This window comes from Chiroxiphia lanceolata, chromosome 2, assembly GCF_009829145.1.
Source record: "Chiroxiphia lanceolata isolate bChiLan1 chromosome 2, bChiLan1.pri, whole genome shotgun sequence".
Taxonomy (NCBI): domain Eukaryota; kingdom Metazoa; phylum Chordata; class Aves; order Passeriformes; family Pipridae; genus Chiroxiphia; species Chiroxiphia lanceolata.
This window is the reverse complement of record NC_045638.1, coordinates 15440471-15459832: the sequence shown is the minus strand read 5'-3', so window position 1 is coordinate 15459832 and position 19362 is coordinate 15440471. Positions and strand designations below refer to the sequence as shown.

At 41.3% G+C, this 19362-nt stretch overlaps 1 long non-coding RNA gene across 1 annotated transcript; it reads right to left on the bottom strand.

The window, feature by feature from the left end:
- Positions 1-1948: 1948 nt before the first annotated feature.
- LOC116781942 lies at positions 1949-14320 on the bottom strand. Its single transcript, XR_004355037.1, has 3 exons — positions 14231-14320; positions 13256-13260; positions 1949-1959 (listed from the first exon to the last, which is right to left on the bottom strand). It is a non-coding gene; the product is annotated as an uncharacterized LOC116781942 (long non-coding RNA).
- Positions 14321-19362: the final 5042 nt, after the last annotated feature.

Genomic DNA, 19362 nt, shown 5'->3' with positions numbered 1-19362 from the left:
TACTCAAGCTGGGAGAAAAAAAAAAAATCAATGCATCATGAGAAGGCTTAAGGAAAACAATACCAATTGCTCATTATTGGTAACATATACATAACTACAGTCATGTCTTGGTAGCATCAACTGACAAAAGAATGTTTCATGTAAATAAGCAAACCCTTTTCTGTAGTTCCCCCACAACAAGATATCAGTGTGAGCTTCCTACCATTTTCCCCTCATTGACACTTCTCTTCAGAGAACAGGCACAGAAAAATCACTGAATAGTTTGCCAGAACTCACCATGTATATCTGAAGCAGAGACTTCGTTTTCAGAAGAACCTAGAAGCTTCTACAAAAAAATGAAGAACTAATGGATTCCTTCCTTACCAATGACACCAAGGCTGTCAATGCTGTGCATGCTCCCTCAACTGTGGTTCACATCAGTCATCGTTTAAGACTTAGGCTACAGCAGTGTTAACAACAGGCATAAAAAGCAGATTCCTAATATTTTTCATTATGTATTTCAAATACACAGGGTTTTGAAATTGAAAGCTTTCCATGACTGTAACAAGTTGAGGATAAACCCATGCTGCCTCACAGCTGCTTGTACTGTCTCACTAATACAAGGCTCACTCTCAAGGTATGTGGATGCCCAGTGAACAGCTTTCAACCGTAGATACCCCACACCTCCTCACCTCCCTGAAATCAAGCTCAAGATTTCCCTTTGTTCTGGTTACAGTTTTTGCCCTCATCACCTTTCCTAAGCATTCAGGATCACCTTCAGGTTTAGGTTCCCTCTACAGCTTCTCAAATAAAATGTACAGTTTCATAACTATTCCTTCCAACTCTTTCTAAAATAAAGTGGACTGTTCACACTACCCCTGCCAACATACACCTCTCTGTAGTCTATCCTCTGCCTGCACACACGTGAGGATACAGTTCAAAAACCTCCTCTCCTGACACACATTTACTACTATTCTCATTCTGTCAGTCAAATGAAACTATATCTTTCATCTGGTTATACTTTAAAAGATGAGACATGAAAGTAGTAAGGGAAATCTCTGCCTTTCTCAATAGTTTACTGTTCCAAAGTTTAACTTTCCATCTCCTACACATCTGTGCTGTACACAAAAAAACCCCCTCACTCCTCCTGTCTGCAATTTGCTCTGCCAGCCATTTTAAAAAGCACACACCCTCATGCTACAAGCAAAATGTTAAAAGTGCTGCTATTTCTCTACACTTGGCAGGCAATCTGTGCAGGAGATAAAAATATATACTATTTTCAAAGGCAAAAAAATTAAGGTTATTTTACATAACACTCAAAACAGGACCTTATTCTCCCCCCCCATCTTATTTACACTGCACTGAACTTTTTGTCAAGCTGAATAAAACAAGGCTAAACATCAAGAACAGTTCTATAATGATTTTGAAAGCTCTTAAATCTGAAACTAAGCAGTTGTAGTTGGCTTCATAAATTCCCTTCCCTTCAAATTTGCTGAAAAAAAATCTGCCCTTGGGCATGCAAGACTCTGACAGTGGGTTCCAGTTATGGCTCCCAATGAGAAACACAGCTCAACTAAGTAAGAGAAAAGGTGTTTTTTTTCATATAACTGCTGCATATCCCTAACTGTCTTAGTAACTTATTCCTGAAACACTGAAGGACAGCATGCATGTGCTCAGAACAGATCTGATATTTACTGATGCTGTAGGTGGCAGCAGGATCTCTTTTACTCTCTCCTAACCCTGGAATCCTCCCTAAAAATCTTACAGAAAAACAGCAAAGCTGCTGCTGCTTTAGTGATACAATACACTTCACACTGTTAAACTTCTTTCTACTGAAGAAATATTAGAAGCTTACAACAGCAGATGCAGAGTCCATGCAAAAGGAGTCAGAGTAACATGCTTGCCTGCTGCAGTTTAGCTCCAGATGTGCCTGCAGTCTGGTGCCATAAATCCCACCACACTGAGAACAAAAAATCCATGCTTGCTGTGTTGTAGATTACATTTTCACTTCTTCCAGAAAGCCAGCAAGTTTCCATCTGACATTTTTCCTTAACAAAGGAAGGTGTCTAACAAGGAAAGAGTAGACTGCATCCCATTTGTCATGGAAGCTAACCCATACTGCCATTTATCTTCACTATACTGTGCAAGCAAGTGAAAAACCTGGAGGACAAATTAACAGCAGCACATGAAACAAGAGCCTTGCCTGCCTACTTAAATGCATTTACTAGATTTAGAAATTGAGAAATATTTAGTAATTATTGCAAGAGAATGCATTCAAAACTTCGCTAGCTGCAGCATTTACAAGAAATCTGAAAACTTCATACCATGATGATACACATCAGCAAATCTCTCTTGGTTTAGTTACTTCTTAAAATCACGGAAGTATGCATCCTGGACCAAAACATATAGACATGAAAGATACATCAGAGAGGCTTTGTTTGGGTTGGGTTTTACTATTTCTTTCCTTTTTGACATCAGTTTTTATTTCCTTTGCTAATCTGGAATTCCACCATTACAACTTTAGTTAGTAAACTGACTCATCAGAGTTGCTTCATTAGAGGAAAGTGAACAACAACTGCACTAGTTTTGGATATGAGCCCAGAAAACCTGAAACTCATCAATGGGTTCCACACTTTGATTTAAATCCCAAGAGATTTCTCTCAACTTCACCTTGTCAGCTCATGAAATGTAATAGCAATATCCACCCTGCAAATCCAGGAGCCATACTAGAATACTTTTCTAAGTAAATTAGACATCTGAACTTTTATTCCCTCCCTCTTGACTAGTGCTTGTCTAGAACCCACACCAAATTGAACAGAACCACCCTGAGCAGTGGCTGCCACACTTCAGCACACCTGTAACAGAGTAAAAGACCACAGGTGCTGTGTCCCAGTATAAAAGGGTGGCTCACAACATCCAGTATGTCTGTAAGAGCAAGAACCAGTGGCTGCCTCAAGAGCCTCAAGGCTTATACATCCACTTCTCCTGTTGCTTTCACCTCTCCACTCCCACATGTCATGAACCAAGTCGCTCCTTCTTCAGATCGATGGGCAGGGAACCTTGCTTGTTTGGACTGTAATTGGCTGGCCTAATAAAAAGAGCTTATCTGTCCACAAACCTTGCCTCAGTGGTAAGATACATTCATCAGATGTAGCATTCTTCGCAGAAGGCAGCTGACTGTGGAGCTCCTTGCCAGGACTGATTAGACATAGACTAACTGTGGTCAGAGCAAAGTTCAGGACACACCTGTACAAGGAAAGGCTTTTGTTTGATAGTGGCAACAAAGTAGTTCTGCTGAACACAGAGCCCCGTGTCACTGTGCACCAGGCTAAAAGTCTGCACTCACAGAGGAATCCTACACTCTTCCAGAATTTTGTTTCACATGTACATACAAATCAAAAGATACAGAGTCAGGGCTTGAAAAAACTGCCTACTCGCAGCAAGAGAAAAGAGGAGAGAAATGAGTACATTAAGTTGGCTTAAGTAGCAGATGCCAGTCAGTATTCTGGAAGAGGAATCAGAGGTGCAGCAAAAGCCACATCCCACTCTGTGCATGTAAGAAGTAAGTCTGGCAGAAGTAAGAGCAGGTCTACACACACACACAAGAGGGCTTGGCCTTACTCTAAGCTTGAGTTGCGAGGAGAAGGAGGAATGGATTCATACGGGGTAGCAGGCAATGGGACAAAGAAAACTACAGATATATTATCACAAACAGCCAACTATACTCACCTTCTCTACCTCAGTGAGAAGGGTTAATGCTATGAAAAAAAAGAAAAACAATTTTATTTTTTTTTTCAGTAGATCAGCATCTAAACTTCTTACCTGAGAACATGAATGGGATTTGAAATTAAGTTCTCCCAAACAAGCAAGCAAACATTTTGGTACTGCTTCTGTGCATAGGCAAGAGGATCATCTGACCATAAGAAAGAAATACTTCTGTTTTTGCTTTTAGTACCTTTTTATTGATGCAGTGAACATTTCTGAACCAAAAGGAGAAAGTCAGCTATCACCAGAAGATGAAGAGATTCTTGTGCCTGATGAAACATTTGAAGACTCAGGGGCAGATTACTTCAGTGTAACATGATTGGAACCAGGAGCCAAATCCTCTATCACCTTATCAAAGGAGTGCTAGTTCATGTAAACTGAAAGGCTTTTCCTCTACAAACCCAACACCATCAGTCCTTACAGGTAAACTGCATCACAAGAATTCCCAAAACCCTAGACTGTATACTCAATGACTGTCACTCAAGCTCTAGCTATTTATTTATTGCACTGTTCCCTAATAACAGCACTTAGCATCTGCCAGACAATGCTGAAACTACCTTTTTTACCAAATGACAGACAAGAGGAACAAATTTGTTTGTTCTGGCAAGGCATGAAGTAATGGACTAGATTACAGAGCTAGAAACAGATAGGGCTGGCTGAATGCATTCAAATCTAGTTGCAATAGAAGTGTTTAGCTGCTGAACAGTTTTTCCATATTCAAGAGTTTTCCTTCTTGGGACTTTTCAGTTGTAGAGTTTTATGAAGGACTGTATAATATAATCAGCCTGAAACACTGCTCCTCAAAATGAGATCCACCAGTTCTCAGCCATTGGGACTGAAAGTCAGAATAGGAAAATTACACCTTCCAAGTGCTACCTTGTAACATGAAAGTTTTGACCAGAATTTCTCAGAATGTGCACATCACCAGGAGATATCTGGATTCATTTCAGTGCAAAACAGGCATTAGAAAACCACCTTGAAGACTTCTCTCCCTCTACTTTCCTAGGTCTACAACTTAAAAAAGTACATCCCACTGCAACACCAATAGCTGCTGTGAAGACTAGAAAAACATTCCTCAGCCTATTTGTTTTTTGTTACCTTTGATTTTCAAAGAGCTCTTTGATATGGTGATTCTCTATTACTGAACTGTAATGCCTGAAGCAGAGGTTAAATAACATGCAATGCATTTTCTTTTCCTTTCCACCTTCTTCCTCTCCAGGGTCTCCTTGCCTCCCCTGCAGCTGCCACAAGAAAAATTTTGGAGCTCCTTTAGCCCTCTGGGCTCCTACTGCAGGAGGCAGGTGGGCTGGTGAGAGGTCGATTCCTGCTGGATCCCATCTGATGGGCCCAGTCTCCTCCTTAGCATCATGTTTTTCTCTCCCTCCACTCCCAAGGCTAAATGGAGAGGGGTGAGCTCTGCTGGAACACCAAATGCAAGAATTAATTACTGCATTGAGTGTAATTATGAAGCTGGAGCAAGGACCAGGCTAGAGCATGGGAATATGTATATAAGGAAGACGTATCCAAGTCTTCTGGATACATCTCTAACTCCTGTAACTGTAATCTGTGGGACTCTAGGAAGCATGTTGTATGCTTGCTGTGATCTGACACCCAACCCTTATGCTTTTCTTCTGGCCACCAGGGAAGACAGCAGTGAAAGAGATACTGTTTCTCTCTCACTTAGGTGTCCATCCTTATTCCTTTGTAGGCAGGGGTGAGTACATGAGAACAGGGAATGAGGAAAACGCCATTAGAGAGAAAAATAAAAAGCCAACTTATAAAATCTCAAGAGTTAACCTAGTAGGATGTCAGTTCATCAATAGCACAGATGCACCACTATCAGCAAGCAGGCACCAGAAGATCTATGCAGTGCAGGGGTTTTCAGCAACAGAGAAGTCAGTGGTCTTCCAGGAGCATCACTGTGCTATTTTAAACACTTTTTCAGTTGCTACATGGCCTGTAAGCTTGTCACTGTGCTTTAGGGAGCATTCATTACAAGGAACCTCAGTTGCATGAAGACTTCCCTTACAGTATTCAGTTCATATTCAGCATTTCAAACAGACCAGTCATGACAAAAACTGGATCTGAAAGTGGATGTGCTTGTACTGTGTAACATGACTTTCAGTTCCATTCACATAACTTGGACAACTTCATCACATATTAAATATATTATAATTCAAAGATAGGCCACTTATTCTTTTTATGACATCTTCTGGCAGCATGAGAATTAAAGGAAGGCTAGATACAGGCAGTGACTATAAGAACTGAGATTACAAAAACCTCAGAGGCACAAAAAAACAGTCCAACCCAAAACAGGGAAAACATACTGCAAGGGAGATGCAAAATTGCACTTAGATTACAAAAATTATTATGAAAACCAAACTCTTTCCATTATCTGTAAATGCCTCAGTCTGTGCAGTTATTTCTGTTTCAAATTTTCTTTCTGTAACTTGATAACACCATAGAAATGCAACCTTTCTTCATAATACTTTCTCTAAACAATTTCTCCCCGTGCATCACTCAAAGGTTTTCATTCGGTGCCATAACCTGGCCCCAATGAGCCATGAAACACATCCTGGCCCATAACCCTGCAATCCAACATTCACATCCAGAACCTCATCAAAAACTCATTTATGCCAAAGGAAGGTCACCCATTCATTTCACTGCACCATTAAACCACTTCCTCTGACTACTGAAAACTGCCATGTTTACTTATAACCACAGCACTTAGTGCTACTAAACCCAGGAAATATAATGGAAATACTTACATCTATTAATAGGCCATTAAGCATACGGGAAAAAGATGCCCTGTGGCTGACACGTGGTACTAAAAGCCAAGAAACTAAGCATAAAAGTAAAGCCCTACTCTCTCTTCCCTTCGGGAGAGGGAAAGAACTAGCTCATCCATCATTTATTTTGGAAGCCATAATTGGCTCACTGTTTATCAACATTTTAAGATACCCAACAGCACATTCCAGTTCCCCTGACACAGAGCTGGTCTGCACACACACACAGATGTCACATTCAACACAAACAAGGCAATGAAAATACCTGGCAGGAGGCAGGCAAGTCACCAGCCACAGGAGAAGGAAAGCACTTCCCACTAGTTGATACCACCCTCCCACGGGAAGAAAAACTAAATCCCTTTACTTAAAATATGTAAAGATTGCAAACATTGCAATATCGTCCTATTTTCCCCTTCGGGACAAAAGGAAAGGCCCTCCTTGTGTGATTTGCCATGCAGTGAACTTAACGGCATGAAAAACTATTTTTGTTTCACGTGACTGGATTTTTTTCAAAATGAAGTTTATTTTACTCACAAAATAATTGTATATTGGCAGTTTATCCCACCTCAACAATCACAGCTAGTTTATTCAGACTGGAGTGTTTTTCCAGCTATCACCTGATCTGTTGCTTAGGTGAAAAGGCAGCAGAGCTCTCCGTGGTAGAGCAGGGGAGGATCCCTTCAGCACTCCTGCTGGACTTAAAAACCCAGGCATGCCACAACACCTTAGGAAAATTTGTATCTTTCTCTTTTGATCGAAGCCACATGAAGAACTTCAGTATTCCACCACACCCACAAGCACAATTAACTGCAAACTATAACTATTTGAATGAACATTTTGCTGAAATAAAGAAGAGCCCTGCTAGCTTCTGCTTGGCACGAGACAAGTAATTTGGTAATTCATATGGATTGAACCAAGCACGGCGTACTTCCAGATCTTACCTAAGTGAAACAAAACCACAACAGTCCTCCAGCATCTGGCATCAAAACAGACAAAACAATCAGATTTACTAGTGTCAGTGCTGTTTCCCGAGATTTTTTGAGATGCTTTTATAGTGGCATCCACAAATTGATACACAATGTCATGTATTTTTACCCAACACAGCTTTTTCCATCCCATCAAAACCTCTGCTAGAACTGATAAATTCTACAGCCTCATTTAATTTATTAAAATCACTACTAGGAAAAAGGAGTATCTAAGAGAAACTATTCAACAAAGAATAGTTGAGTAGACTTAAGTAGACTTAAGAGGCTTCATATACTTTCTTCTTCTAAAATGCTTGGAGGCACAATACACCAATGATGGTGCGTAAGGTTGGTTTTATGGGGCATAAAATCCATTTTTCTTTTTGTGCCAGCAGATGTATTAACATGGACATGAGGCCAAGAGGCAGCCAGCTCTGGCATGAAGTACCAACTCAGAAGGCGCCCCAGACTACAATGCTCATCTTATCAAACCAAGTTAATACATATTCAGTGGACTGATCCTCTTGGAAGGCAAATGCAAGCACACAGGAATGACTTCACAAAACAATAAATTGACAACTTATTACTGAAGGGATTGACTTCAAACACTTTGACAGTTTCACCTATTTCTGTATTCAAAATACAGAAAAATGAGAGTTTCCAGATTTTTCACAAAAGGAAAAAAAAAAAAGGATTTGAATGTCCAAGACTGTGCCAAACATGTATTTACTCTTGTAATGAAAAGCAGAAAGTTCGGAAAGTTAAATACTATGTAATGCACAGGAAACAATCTCTTCTGCTAAACTGTTACAAGACATTCAGTTCAACACTATGTTTTTCCAATTGGTCCAATCAAAAAGCACATTTATGTAACACTACAACACAAAAAGCTGCATTTTCCATATTGTAAAGGAATGAATTTAACAAAAGTGAAACATTAATAAGAGAAGTTTGCTACTGGCATCTTTATGCCAAGAAAAATAACATGAAAACACAGCAAAAAACAAACTTCAGCACGGTGAGAAAAACAGTTTAAAGCAAAATTACTTCTAAGCAAACAGCTACAACGCAACTGCGCAAACCAGGAATACTGCACAACATCAGGAACAGCTCTACTATTCATCACTACTTTGGACATTCTCACTGCAAAGCTGCTAAAAAAGCAAACAGGAGTCTACTTGCTACATGGCTGAAGTTTATGCAAAGATCATGGAAATGCTTTATCAATCTCCGTAAAATAGATGTTTGTCTGCAGCACCTCAATACCACAAGAATAATCAGCTTCCTTTTGATCAAAGGGAAAGAGACACAAACACATGAAAGCAGTAGCAAAAACCTTCAGATATTTGAGTGCAAAAGAGAAACTGATGTCCCAGAATTTACGGCAAAACATTTCCATGCAGTTTGATCTGGTATTTGGCAAGCAAAGACGGTATGCACAAATAATACATTAAATGAAAAGAAGCACAATAAATACTTCACAAGACTTCAGATCACAGAGGATATAGACAATAAATAGTTAAGGAAAAGCATAACTACTGTGGATAATGCATTTAAGAGTAACAGGAAGAAAATAAAAAAAAACTAAGATGGGACCAACAAGCACTTTAATGTATTTGTTCATTACAACTGCAGAAAGTCTGAAATGTAAAAGTCTTCTGTATGTACATACACAGAGCACAGAAGACAACTCAAAACCAGAAGAAATTCCATGTGAAACACTTTGATTACTATTTAACTGCAACAATAAGTACTTTACTAAAATTCTTACAATAGTCAGACCTCCTGAGCTGGGTACTAGGGGTTTAGGACCTTGACAGCTTTATGATACAAATTAAGAAAAAACCCAAAACTGTATTATTTGAATGACAGACACAAAGTCTGTCAGATGTGTTACAGTCCTTTAAATAGCATAACAATAATCTTGAGATTTTAAATTTTTTCCCATTTTAACAGTTAGATAGATTTCCACTTTGTGAAACCCACTTACCTCTTATCTTTACACAGCAACACAATCATCATTAATCATTGTGGAGATAAAACACAGTGAAAGGTATTTCTAAATATCCTATCTAAAGTCAGTCCAGGGTAATGCTATGCTGTAAAGTAACTCTGACTACCCAAGATTTAAGGTCACTTTTTTCATGGGGTAAGCTGCTTGAACACAAGTATATTGGGAAAACTAACACATACCATGTTTCTACATGCACTAATTCCAGCCATAGAAAACAACACAGGTAATTTATCAAGTTGTAATGGAAATACCAAACAAAAGTCAATTGGAGAAAAATAACTCAGAAGTTATCTAAGATGTCATAAGCCATGCGGATTAAAAAAAGCTCCATTGCAGTACTGAAAGAAGTTTGCTTTTGATTACTCCAATAACCTTGGCTGGTTATATAATAACAGTATTACTACTCCTTCCACTGTTTAAGCATATTATCCGGATTTTCCCGCTCTGTCAGTAGGAGATATCCACAAAAAAGTTAAATCTGAGTGTGTAATACAAGTGCATTTAACATACTTACTGACCCAAATCAGTGTACCACAGTACACTGAGAGCTGAGCATAACCTGTCACACACACACCACCTGAAATGCAACTGCATCAAACAGGACCCAGAAGACACACAGACCTCACAAAGCCTGAAGTTACCAGGCTGAGAATAACACTGACAGCCAGCTAAAGAAGGAAGATGGAAACTGGGAGGCGACAACTGGACTTGGTTGTAACTCAGTGCAGCTAGCATTCCCAAAATTTGCATTAGCTTCCTGATCAGCTTTATCTCCCTCCAACCTGTACAGTCCAGTTATCTATAAAAATTCCATAAAACACTACTTTAAAAAACCAAAACAGCACTATGTAAATGGATATAGAACTTTAACTGAAAATAGGATCTGCTTGACAGCTTGAAGCAGTCACAAATGAAAGGCTGAAAACTCCAGCACTCTATCAGAGTAGGCGCAAAAACCAAATTTCATGAGGAGAGGTCAAGACAACCAAAACAGAGAAGAGCCAAACAAGCTACTCAACATTACTGACACTGGGACCTTCTGGCAGAGGTGAAACACACAAAAAACGAAATAAGATTTTTTTTTTTTCTAACCACCTAAATGGTCCAGAATTAAAACAGAATTAAAAGCCTTGCTTTGAAAATTCTGTAGCCTTAAAATGCCCTTGTAAGCGAATGACAGATATGAATAAGATTTTAAAAGCATTTCCCCTGTCAGTTTTGCTCCACATACATTAAAAGACTGATAATCAAGAAAGTTATAATTGTACTTTATTTATTCATGAGATTAAAAAAAGCTTTACTACATAAATCTTCATACAGTATCATCATGCAGGATATAAAGTTTCATTTACATTAAATATGTATATGCTTCTTCAATTAGCATGTCTAGAAATAATTACCTAGTATTAAAAAAAAGCATTCCTGATGCCCTTTCACTGCTACTGATACGCCAATCACCAAAGCAAATGGAGGTATGTGACACTATACAATAGTGTCTCATAAACACCAAAGTCTTCAGATCCTTCACTTTCCTTTCACATGTGCATTTCAACTGATATACCTTTTATTTCTGCAATCCTGCAATTCAAAAGCAAGATGTCTTTCTTCACTGCAATTAAATGAACTTTGTTCGAAAGGGATTTGACTTTTGCTTTTTAAGGACAGAGACGAAGTCTGACAATGTTACAATATTTTAAATACCAGAACAGTAACCTTGAGAGGATGTAGCATATTAAACTGCCCTGAACTAAAGGCAATGCTTCCAAATGATAACATCACATGAAAAGCAGCACATGAATTAAGGTAGGGAATAAACAACTTTGAATGCCCATTTGAGAGAAAATAGTATAGTACAAAAAGAAGAGTATAAGTGCAGATTGTTTAAATCATTTTGACCTATAAGAAATCACTTGGAAAAGCATTGAGATCAAGAAGAGAAACCCACACAGTAGTTTTAAAGTAATACACACATTAATTCCTTTCACACAAACTGTTTTTGTGATACACAGGCACAACACGTCATTTTTTCTAAAAATTCCATTAGGGGTAACCATGTTTTCTGTAAGGAAAAAAAACCAAAACATTTTTGCTCTGAAGATCAAAATATCCAGTATTTCTTGTCTTTCAGCACATACATTAAGCAAGTCTCACTGGGCAGCAGAAAGAAAGATGGGAGATTCAATACCGAGCAGTTTGTCCTTCAAATGCTGTTTAGTCATTACCTTTACTACAGACAGCAGTAATGCCTATGTTTAAGTCACCTAACACTCTTCCTGATTAAAAGATTCCTACAGTGTCTTCTCAGGTTGCAGCCTCTCTATTGCTTGCCTCAAGCCTTTAATTTTTGGCAATGGGATATACTTGAGCTCTGCAAATATTATTCGCGTGTGCCACAGAATTTTGCTCTTTGTTTGTAGAATTATAAACAATTGAACAATATTATCTTCCTTAGTAGACTAGAGATGCAAATACCTTCCCTTATTGCAGGCTTGCTCATTACAGCTTGTCTGGGCACACAGTCTGAAGTGCTGGACACACCAAATGTCCTTCCTCTCTTTTCACTGCCATCCTAGCAATTCCCTCAGCATTGGAGAATCCTCCACATCAAAACTCAGAGAATTACAAGTTTAGGAAGGGGAACAGTGGCTGCAGTCACTGATGGTTGCTGGGGCAGCACCCTTTTGGGGGGCAGCACTTTATTTTGGGGGGCAGCACTTTATTTTGGGGGGCAGCACTTTATTTTGGGGGGCAGCACTTTATTTTGGGGGGCAGCACTTTATTTTGGGGGGCAGCACTTTATTTTGGGGGGCAGCACTTTATTTTGGGGGGCAGCAGGAAGATTCTTCCTACTCCTGTGAACAAGGTGAGGACTCCAGGACATACAAACACATGAATTAAAAGAGCATCATTTCCACTTCCATATTAATGATTCATGCTAGTAGCTGTTGTGCTTGCTACAAAATTAGTAAGTTAAAAAAAAGTCTCATTCTGCTGCACAAATCCAAATCCCATCCATACTGCTGTCTGTAAAACACACCACATCATATATGACCTCCTAGCAGACAATTCAAATAAAATAAAAAATTTGGCTAAGACCACTCTACACTGCCTTGTTTGGGCATTAGTGCTCAAAGGCCAATGCTTGACCACAAGTGATTAGATGTGCTTGTGCCTGTCCGTGGTCTACAACATGACCCATTCGATATCATATTTAATTATATCACATGCTGCCTTTTCTATGGATTCCAAACCTCATATAGGGTGAAAAACAGATGATGTACTGGTCTATATAAGTGAATGTTCTTTGCAATATTTGCCTCTGAAATTAGAAAGAATAAACTAGAAAAACACAAAAAGAAAAATGTCTAGGAAGAGTGCAAGTCAATATTGGGTAGAATTCCTTATGCTATAGAGAAGAGGTGGAAAAGAAAAAGTCACAAATATGAATTTCGAATATTGTTTTTCTCCCTTCTCTTCCATGTGAAACATGAAAAAATGGAGACTCAAGAGCTAGAAGAGATTGAGTGCTCAACTGCCACAGCAGAAGCAGTGAGTGCTGAGTACAAGGAAAAGGGCGAAGAACAGCAAACACAGGTGTTCCCATCTCCCTTCTTGGCTCCTTGCATTGTGTTACCTCAGAGAAGTCAAAGTCTCAGATTCATCTTCCCACTCCATAACTTTGGGATAATAATATAATAAAACTTCCTTATCTCCCAAAGAATTGTAAAGCTATTTGTAGTCACTACAATGGCTTAAGACGAGAGGGAAATTAATTCCCTCTGATGCCCCAGGTTTAGATGGCTTACCATCCACAAAGCAGAGGCTCCGTATCAGATATTTAAGGTAAAAATATAACGAGCAGCTACGTAAAACCTAGTCACCACTCATCTCATACCTCATGCCCAGGAGAGGTCACCTGAAAAAACAGCAGCCGGACCCACCCCAACACCTACACGTGGAGCCAAGAGCCAAGGTCACGACCACCAGCCCCGGCCGTAACATCTCCCGGTGCCGAGGGACTTGATCCCGTGCCAGGTGTTACCTACTCCATACGCAGCAGCAGCCTCCACCACATCTCACACACCCTTTTTGCCCTCGGAAATTAAAAGTTACGTTCGCCGAGCAACGAGGAGGGACCTTAACTGGGAGCCGTGCCTGTACAAGGGCTCCGAGTGAGGCGTTCACGCTCGATACCAGCTCAACCAGTTTGCTGCCCGGGCTGGGCAGCACCAGCACGGGCAGGCCCAGGCACCGCTAGAAAAGAGGTTCATAAATCGCTGCCTCCCTGCTCTGCACTTCGGGGCACAGCCGAGCTGCCGCCCGCCCTCCCCGGCAGCACCGCCGGCAGTCGGGGAAACCGCGGCGGCACAAAAGCCACCTCACGGCAAACACCTCCCGCACCGCAAAGGGGAAGGAAAAGGTTCGCCGGGAGCCCCGGGCGAGCCCTGCTCGGTGTCTCCTCCGGAGCAGCCGCCCGACAGCCCCGCGGCTCCCGCCGGGCACAGCCCGCCCCATCCCCGCGAGATGGCGGCCGGACCCTCGGCACCTGCCGGGCGCGCCGGGCAGCGACCCCCGCCCGCCGCCCGCGGGGCTCCGGCAGCGCCGGGACGGGAAAGGACGGGACGGCGCCGGGGGAAGCCGCGGGATGCGGGTGGGCGGGCGGGCGGGCGAGCGAGCCGCCGTCCTCCAGCAGCTCGCGGTGCCGCGGACCCATCCCTTACCTGTGGCCCTCGGGTGGCTGCGCGCAGCCCCCGGCTCCGCCATCTTCCCGCCGGTGCCGCCGCCGTGTCCCGCCGGGGCTCCGCTCGGCTCCGCGGCGCCCCGCGGCCGCCGCACAGGCGCAGTGCCCGCCCCCGGCACCTGACACGGCGGGGAGGAGCGGGGCCGGGGCCGCCTGCGCGGCCGGGGGCGGCTCCGGGGCCGCCAGGTGCTGCTGCTGCCGCCCCGCCCCACGGAGGCGCTGGTGCTGCTCCGGCAGCGCGGCCGAGCCCGGGACGTGGTGACCGGGGACGTTCCATCGGATTATTCCCGAGAGCCAAGCAGCGCGTGCCCTCCGGCTTCCCGAGGGGGTCCCGCCGTTTTCCCGGATTTTTCCATCCAGGTGGTTTCGTCCGCTGTTTGCAGCCACATGCGGCCTCGGAGGAATCGGTGGCACCGTGTCCTTCTCATCCAGCTGCGCCCCACGGACGGCCCTGCGGGCCGGGCTGGCCCTGCAGCGGCAGGACCGCTTTGTACTCCGTATTAGAAGAGGAGAAATAAAGAAACATCATCTTTGTTTCTCCTCATCACTTACATTCTGATAGTGGTCGAACTGCCCTTTAACACACACCTTACATATTTATTTTGCTCCCACCTTGCTGTTCTTGCTGCTTCTGGACCATGCTGGGACTCAGCAGAGAGACAGGAACACTCACGGCCCCGGGGCGTGTGACCTTGGGGCAGCTCCCGCCTCGTTGCCACGAAAACAATAGGAGTGGTGGTAGAAGCCAAACACCTTTTTGACTCATCTTCATTGCCAGTTTACCAAAATTTACTGAAAGACACATTTAATCCTCCCACTTTCCGTCTCTATTCCTTTTGTTCTCTTCTTTTTGCCAAGCGATTATATTCTTTACCTGAAAATACAGACCACAGTCAATATAAGGGGATGGACGAGGAAACTATTTGTGACTGGTTTTTTTGGAAAGCATTTGCTTTGGTGTTCCTCGTGTCTCCCAGTAAATCACTGTTTCTTATTAACTGTAGATTACTCTATTGGGGCACTGAGCAACATTTCATCTTCCATCTATACATTCAAGTGATATCCTTGTGTTTGAGTTCATACACCTCAATAAAAGTTTGATTACATAGATTTAGATTTTCTGGTGTGTATAGTAACAGGTATTCCTAATGTTGCCTTATCAATGAAATAATTAATTTTGATTGTTTATACCTCTGTCAAATTGATGTTTTCATGCCAGCTCTTTCTTAGGCTAACCTTCCATCAAGGAGCTCTATTTGAAATTATTCTACCTGTCTAAAGATTAAATTGTACAGTTTTGCTCATGTTACAGAAGAAAAACTCTACCTGTCTTACCGTAGCTGTGCCTCCTGATTTCCAGGTCCACCTTTGGAAACAAGACCAAAAGAAGAAAGACTCTCCTGTAATCCTAATTAATCTTTAGCCTATTGCTGTCTGACAAAGACACAGGAAAGAACAGCTGGTCTCAGTGCAAGTTACATGGGCTTAGTGATGAGAGGAAGGAAACAGAGAGGATGAATTTCCAAGACTGGGAATTAGGAAAGCAGGGAATGGATGTGAGGGATATGAAGGGGCAGGAAAAGATGGGAGTATAGCCAGAAGCTGGAGAAAGGCGTATGAGGGCATCTGCAGGGAGGGTGCTCAGGTAGCAGCCAGTGGCTGGGTGGAGGGGGATGGATGGAATTGCTGGAGAATCTGCCCTGCTGAACCAGCGCTGGCTCTGAAGTGGTCATGGAGCCCATAAGCATAGCATGTCACATGGAGAAATAAGTATTCTCCTACAGATGTAATTTCCTCTGATAGCTGGTTCACAGCATTCAGACTGGGAGACATGCAGTGAAAAAAAGAAGAGATTTTAAAGAAAACTTAAGGAAACTATACAGAAAACATTAAATCTACAAAGACAAAACCCTCCTCTATAGTATTTTATGTAGTACGTGATATGAGTTAGTTTTTAAATTACCTTTGCAGAATGATTTTTTCCACAAGACTCCTGCCTCATTCAGTGCAAAGGATGTGTTTAATTAATGTATAGTTCTTCAATGCTTCTCTTCATTTTCATCATGTAAAGTGAAATCTTTCATGTCATATTCACTGTACATTCTTCAAACCCTGCCTTGAAGGCAGATTAATTAATTTCCATGATGACATTCCTGTGGTACTCTCATAACTCCGTCAAATGTTAGTAAATTTAACTTTGTAACAGCCTTCTAAGTTGAAGTAGTGCGATTATCATATTTCACATACAGGGAAGAACTAACGGCAGGTAATGTGTGTGGAGTTGTCTGTAGTTGTTTGTTAACTCTTTTATGTTGTGGAGGCTGGCAGGTTGTTTTCAAGCAGGGAGTAGTGGATTTAATACATTGTGCATCCACCAGCACCTATGAAACAAGACCATAATCATTTGTGCTCAGGTTTGATTTTAAATACTGTATGGATATTTAAGCACTGGAGGTAGTGTGCTATATACAGTCTACAGATCTTTGGTATGCACTTACACCTGGGAGTCAGGAACTAGTTCCAGAAATATCTGTGTATTCTGCTTTATGACAGATAGAGGAACTCCAGGAAATTTTTTTATATTCAACCTCTAAAAAGGAAGTTATAAACAGTTTAATTTTGCCCATACTTCACAGAACAAGATTATTTTCCTGACTAGAGCAGCTAAAGGGGCTTTTTCAGCTGTGGTGGGACTGTAACCAGTGTCTGCATGCTCAGAATTGGAGATGTCACATGCTCCTCCCTAACTCTCCACACTCCACCTTTCTTCATTATCCATTCCTATTAATGGAAGGAAACCATCCTAGAGGTGGCACATCACCAGGAGCAATGTGAGGGTCCACTTTTGAGTGATAGGGGAAGGATTACACAACCTGACAGTCCTACAGCCGTTAGGAGCTGAGGAATGGCTTCAGAAAGTTTCTCCTCTCCTCCAGAGCCAGGAGCATAAATTATCACAGCACTGCCTGTGAGGGCAAGGAGACAGCAGAGAGAAGCTGTGTGTTTGCTGGGCATTGGCCAGCCTCTTATCACAGCTCTCTTACATGAATTATAAAGCAGTGCAGGAATTTTCCCAAGCACAACTTAATCTCTTTAAGGCACATCCTATTGAGCACTTGGATTGGGAAAGTGTTTATTGCAGACACTTTGGTTATTCTGCTTTCTTCATCTGATGCCCAGTTTGTCCTTCTGTGTCCTTTGGTAATATTTGTTCCAGACTGTTGTGTTTTAAAGCATGTTTCTTTCTTTTATGGCGTGTTGTGCACTGTTAAAATCAATACCACTTTGGGTTTCTTTTGTGGAAAATATTTTTCCCCTCTTACCATACATTTTTAGTAGGTGGTGCTGTATTTAAAGAGGTCTGTGCAAATATTCATACATGTGCTACAGCAGGTGTTGGTCGAACTACATCTCTGAAAATCTCAGAGGTAAATTTGCAGAGAAGTAAAGTCTTAAAGTCAGCTCAGGATGCAGACAGGAAGAAGATGGAGAGACTGCTAATTTTGCCAACTTAACAGATACTCAAATAAAAATTGTCAAAAGTATATACTAATTTTGAAAATCTTGCCTTCTTTTCTCAGTGTTTTTAGATGGTTGTATCTATGTAACCAAAGCCATCTCTCCCCAGGAATGCTTCTGAGGGAAAGCAGATTAGCGAGTCCTGAGCAAACTGGCAAAATTTACAATGTTAAAAATCTGTGCTGGTCCACACTTTTTGCTCTACTTTGCTATTTTGAATCAATAACAGACAAGTTGAGAACCCCCAAAAAGTAAGGCAAGCAGAATGGCTGGCTATGGTATTTCAGTTGGAGTGATTGGCCCAGTGTCACACAAACGCTGCACGTCAGAGATGGTAAATTCACTTCTCCTAGGCAGTGTTTATCTGCTTTAACTTCCAAATAATCTTTCCTTTTCTGAAACTCCTGGAAGTACCCTGCCTCATAACTTCTGGATGAAATTAAATGCTTGCACCAAGGTATTTTTACAAGCAATCCAAGCTCATCTGAAGAGAAGTACTCCTCTTCATCAGGTAAGTTTGTGCCCTCCGAGAAAGACAGAACATAACTCAAAAGTTAAAAAGAGTGTTTTAACATGTATGAGAAACCTAAGAAAGGTGGTGGGTATAACTAATTATAGTTATTCCTGATTGTTGAAATATTAACTCAGCATCTTAAGCATTCCCCTAAAACATATTAAAAGGGCATGAAGGATATGACAACAGGGAATGGCTTTAAGCTGAAAAAAGAGCAGGTTTAGATTAGGTATCAGGAAGGAATTCTTTACTGTGAGGATGGTGAGGTACCAGAATATGTTGCCTACAGAAGCTGTGAATGCCCATCCCTGGAAATGTTCAAGTCCAAGTTGGATGGAACCTTGAGTGGTTTTGACGGATGAAAGGTGTCCCTGCTCATCACAGAGGAGTCAGACTAGAAGAGCTTTGAAAGGTCCTTTCAAACTCAAACTATTCTATGATTCTATGAAATGACAGAAATGCTGATGGACTAATTGACTGATAAGAAATCTTCCTCAGGAGGGATCAATCTTACACAAAAAAAATCATGAGTCAATAAACTGAGGAAAATCTTTTTTTCCAGTCACTTGAAATCTTTCTATAAAATGTGCTGGTGATGTCAGTCTTGAAGGGAGATATCAACAGCAAAATGGTGTGCTATTTCAAAACCACAGTTTTGAAATTGGAACTCATGGTTGTATTTCTGAAGGACTTCTACCTTTTAGTCATGAATGCTTGTATAAAAAATAGTTGTATTTGCCCTGGTGAAATGGCTTCAGTTTCTCTCTCACTGTCTAAGAAGCCACAGATATTCACAAACATTAAACTTGTCTTTTTAAATTCCCTTGATTGTAGAGCAGGAAAAATGTGCAGCTCAGTCTGGTAAAGCTTGAACTACATCCATCTGCTTTATTTTTGTTTATTTACATACCTAAGAAGTGTCATTCAGTGAGTAATATCAGCCAAATGTTAAAATAATTTTTAGGATTAATCATAATGAATTGCTTTTGTATTTGTTATTTGATGTGTGAAAACTGTATTAGTTCTCCCCCATGTGAAAATATATGTTAAGAAAAACCTGTATATTGTTAAATCACATC